Here is a 5,512-nt window from a genome sequence, read left to right as displayed (position 1 = left end):
TAAAGAGGATCAGAGTTGATGGCATTTGCCCGAAATCCCACAGGAATGTGACGGGAAATCGGATCACCTGTCCCTTGTGCCCTTGTCCCTAATGCCTTCTGTATGCGTTGTATTTTTACTTCTTTGGACAAATGACAGTCTTAAACCTGACATTCCACATCAGGGTTGGAGTTGCTCAGCTCAATCGGTTTGTTGATGGCAGAAGGAAATGAATGCCACATTGTCTCGGTGTATGTGCATGTTTTCTATCCGAGACCACTGAGCAGCTTCGGTTCCTCCAGGAGCGGCAAATGATCTAGAAGGGAGCGCAAGTAGAGAGAAGAGCAGTTCCCTCCCTCCCCCTCCCCCTATTTGCCTGAGTCCCAGGGCCTGATTGGTTAGGCAGCTAGAAGTGTCATCCCGCCTCACAATGACCTTCAGAGCCGAGTCATCACAACTGTTGATATGAGCCAAGGCCTGGCAACAAGCACTTGGGTTACTTCGTCATCAGGCCTGAGAATTGTAACTGAGATGCTGCTGGAGAGAAAGTAGATATTACCTATTTCTGGGGACTGTCTGCTGCGCTGCTTCTCTGTTCCCTGGACATTCAGCTCTCTTGGCCTCAGCACTCTTCATAGGCTTTAGCAAAATCTCCGCACTGAAAACTTCTCCCGTGGGAGCAGTTACCAAAATGTCCTAACGGTGTTCTTGTGTTTCAACAGGTTAACTGGGCAGTGTTCGGCGATGCTGGCTTTCCGATCTGATCACTCAGAGAGATTCGCAAGGGAACTCTGTCTCAGGTAGGGTTTTATTTCTCTTTCTCCATCTCTAGATAAAACCTGGGCCATGGCACATAAACTGCTACTTCTGGAAAAGACCAATTCCCTGGTATGGGCTATTTGCTTGTAGAAAACAGGACTGTGGGTAGTAAGAATCCTGAAGCCACATGACCTTGAAAGTCTCTGGTACAGAACAACGATATTGTTATCATTCAAATGTGGCACCTGTTGGTACTGCCCAGAAATACGGCATGGAGTTTTACAGAACGGGTAGGGACTAATGGAAGCACATGCCATGGTGTCCTGTAGAGTGAACCTGTCGAATTTCATTTCATATTTCTGATGCAATATAACTTACTTACATGTGGCAATCGGACCGCTGCCTTAAGTGCACGTCTCTATAGAAGAAGGAAGTCAGTCATGAGATAATTTGCGAAAAGAATAGATACAATTTCAACACGCAAAAGAAGACGTTATATACTCCTGTAAGAATGAGGTATGAAATAACAAATAATCTATGCATTCAGTGCAAACATAGTCATGAACGCCAACAGAAGTTTGCCATGAGTGAGCAGATTATTCAGTACACGGAAGAGAACACGTTTGGGAATAACCATGATAGCGGTCTTTCCCTACGATATATGAACATCTAGGCTATCGATTTAACAACTAAAACAGGGATTGACACTCTGTCAATGGAAAAGAATAGATCAGGAAACAGACCCATGTTCATGACAAAAGAAAAAAAGAATAATCTTGGCATTTCAAGTCAGACGATGCCCTCAGAGCAATCTCTTGTGATTAGTACTGGAAGCAATTATGTGTGTTGGGGAGGAGCCAGGAGAAAGACGCCCCTGTGACGACTGGATTAAGTGGGTCACGTCATCCTTCTCAGGCTTTCGCGCTTGAGCTCTCTTCCGGGCACGTCTGTGTCGTCGAACAATCGTGGATAGAGGACGTTCCGATGTCATTCACAACAAGCCCTCACCTAGCCCCAGGAGGGCCGATAAACATATAAAAGGCTTAAAATCTAAACAAACCCACAAAGAACCCCCCAACCTATAACATATCTAAGCTGAAGGATTCATGGCAAGTGCAGAAAATGTAAACCATTATGAGGAAATCATGCCAACTAACAGATGGACAAAAAAATTCCCGTTTAAACTATCCATATTTTTAGCCTGCTTGGTAATAATTTATTGAGGAAAAAGGTTTCTTTGGATGGAAAATCATTGGGTGAACGATCGGAGAAAACAATGACATTGACACACGCTCCGATTACTTGGTGATTATAAAGAGCATATCATCCGTTGATTACCGTGGAGAAATCGTGAGACTCTTTCATCTTTAACTCCAATGTCATGATCAAGGAATGGAAGACAAATTAAAATTGGAATAAAGTTTTCAGAAACATCGCTATAGTGTAAGGAGAAAAAGCACCCAAGTTTGGATGCCTTCTAGATGATATTAGATTATGAAGACCATGACACTAAGTGTATTCTATAATCGTTGATTAGGAACGAGGTACAAAGGATGACACGGTTACCGGAGAGCGGGATCCTCTCCCGGCAAGTCATCCCATTCTTGATGTTTCAGACCACAGTCCACCAAATGTAACATACCGCTGTGAGCCAAACCGAACATGAGTGTGGAAAACTGTCTCGTCTCATCTGATCTACAGAACCTTCTAAGAGTGGAGTTGCTGTTGTGTTCCCTGCTTTGTAAAGAGGATCAGAGTTGATGGCATTTGCCGTAAATCCCCCAGGAATGTGACGGGAAATGGGATCACCTGTCCCTTGTGCCCTTGTCCCTGATGCCTTCTGTATGCGTTGTATTTTTACTAATTTGGACAAATGACAGTCTTAAAACTGACATTACACATCAGGGTTGGAGGTGCTCAGCTCAATGGGTTTGTTGATGGCAGAAGAAAATGAATGCCACATTGTCTTGGTGTATGTGCATGTTTTCTATCCCAGACCACTGAGCAGCTCCGGTTCCTGCAGGTGCGGCAAATGATCTAGAAGGGAACGCAAGTAGAGAGAGGAGCAGTTCCCTCTCTCCCCCTCCCACTATTTGCCTGAGTCCCAGGGCCTGATTGGTGAGGCAGCTAGACGTGTCATCACGCCTCACAATGACCTTCAGAGCTGAGTCATCACAACTGTTGATTTGAGCCAAGGCCTGGCAACAAGCACTAGGGTTACTTCGTCATCAGGCCTGAGAATAGTAAGGGAAATGCTGCTGGAGATAAAGTAGACATTACCTAAGTCTGGGGACCGTCTGCTGGTCTGCTTCTCTGTTCCCTGGACATTCAGCTCTCTTGGTCTCAGCACTCTTCGTAGGCTTTAGCAAAATCTGCGCACTGAAAACTTCTCCCGTGGGAGCAGTTACCAAAATGTCCTAACGGTGTTCTTGTGTTTCAACAGGTTAACTGGGCAGTGGTCGGCGATGCTGGCTTTCAGATCTGATCACTCAGAGAGATTCACAAGGGAACTCGGTCTCAGGTGGGGATTTATTTCTCTTTCTCCATCTCTAGATAATACCTGGGCCATGGCACTTAAACTGCTACTTCTGGAAAATGCCAATTCCCTGATATGGGCTATTTGCTTGTAGAAAACAGGACTGTGGGTAGTAACAATCCACAAGCCACATGACCTTGAAAGTCTCTGGTCCAGAACAACTATATTGTTATCATTCAAATGTGACGCCTGTAGGTAGTGCCCAGAGATACGGCATGGAGTTTTACAGAATGGGTAGGGACTAATGGAAGCACATGGCTTGTTGTCCTGTAGAGTGAACCTGTCGAATTTCATTTCATATTTCTGATGCAATATAACTTACTTACATGTGGCAATCGGACCGCTGCCTTAAGTTCACGTCTCTATAGAAGAAGCAAGTCAGTCATGAGATAATTTGCGAAAAGAATAGTTACAACTTCAACACGCAAAAGAAGACGTTACATACTCCTGTAAGAATGAGGTATGAAATAACAAATAAGTCTATGCATTCAGTGCAAACATAGTCATGAACGCCAACAGAAGTTTGCCATGAGTGAGCAGATTATTCAGTGCACGGAAGAGAACACATTTGGGAATAACCATGATAGCGGTCTTTCCCTACGATATATGAACATCTAGGCTAACGATTTAACAACTAATGCAGGGATTGACACTCTGTCAATGGAAAGAATAGATCAGGAAAGAGACCCATGTTCATGACAAAAGGAAAAAAAGAATAATCTTGGCATTTCAAGTCAGACGATGCCCTCCGAGCAATCTCTTGTGGTTACTACTGGAAGCAATTGTGTGTGTTGGGGAGGAGCCAGGACAAAGACGCCACTGTGTTGACTGGATTAAGTGTGTCACATCATCCTTCTCAGGCTTTCTCGCTTGAGCTCTCTTCCGGGCACGTCTGTGTCGTCGACAAATCGTGGATAGAGGACGTTCCGATGTCATTCCCAACAAGCCCTCACCTAGCCCCAAGAGGGCCGATAAACACATAAAAGGATTAAAATCTATAAAAACCCACAAACAACCCCCCAAACTATGACATATCTAAGCTGAAGGATTCATGGCAAGTGCAGAAAATGTAAACCATTATGAGGAAATCATGCCAACTAACAGATGGACAAAAAAATTCCCGTTTAAACTATCCATATTTTTAGCCTGCTTGGTAATAATTTATTGAGGAAAAAGGTTTCTTTGGATGGAAAATCATTGGGTGAACGATCGGAGAAAACAATGACATTGACACACGCTCCGATTACTTGGTGATTATAAAGAGCATATCATCCGTTGATTACCGTGGAGAAATCGTGAGACTCTTTCATCTTTAACTCCAATGTCATAATCAAGGAATGGAAGACAAATTAAAATTGGAATAAAGTTTTCAGAAACATCGCTATAGTGTAAGGAGAAAAAGCACCCAAGTTTGGATGCCTTCTAGATGATATTAGATTATGAAGACCATGACACTAAGTGTATTCTATAATCGTTGATTAGGAACGAGGTACAAAGGATGACACTGTTACCGGAGAGCGGGATCCTCTCCCGGCAAGTCATCCCATTCTTGATGTTTCAGACCACAGTCCACCAAATGTAACATACCGCTGTGAGCCAAACCGAACATGAGTGGGGAAAACTTTCTCGTCTCATCTGATCTACAGAACCTTCTAAGAGTGGAGTTGCTGTTGTGTTCCCTGCTTTGTAAAGAGGATCAGAGTTGATGGCATTTGCCGTAAATCCCACAGGAATGTGACGGGAAATGGGATCACATGTCCCTTGTGCCCTTGTCCCTGATGCCTTCTGTATGCGTTGTATTTTTACTAATTTGGACAAATGAGAGTCTTAAAACTGACATTACACATCAGGGTTGGAGGTGCTCAGCTCAATCGGTTTGTTGATGGCAGAAGAAAATGAATGCCACATTGTCTTGGTGTATGTGCATGTTTTCTATCCCAGACCACTGAGCAGCTTCGGTTCCTGCAGGAGCGGCAAATGATCTAGAAGGGAACGCAAGTAGAGAGAGGAGCAGTTCCCTCACTCCCCCTCCCACTATTTGCCTGAGTCCCAGGGCCTGATTGGCTAGGCAGCTAGACGTGTCATCACAACTGACAATGACATTCAGAGCCGAGTCATCACAACTGTTGATATGAGCCAAGGCCTGGCAACAAGCACTTGGGTTACTTCGTCATCAGGCCTGAGAATAGTAAGGGAGATGCTGCTGGAGAGAAAGTAGATATTACCTATGTCTGGGGA

This window comes from Pteropus medius, unplaced genomic scaffold (assembly GCF_902729225.1).
Source record: "Pteropus medius unplaced genomic scaffold, Ma_sr-lr_union100, whole genome shotgun sequence".
Lineage (NCBI taxonomy): Eukaryota > Metazoa > Chordata > Mammalia > Chiroptera > Pteropodidae > Pteropus > Pteropus medius.
Note: the sequence above shows the minus strand (reverse complement) of the source record.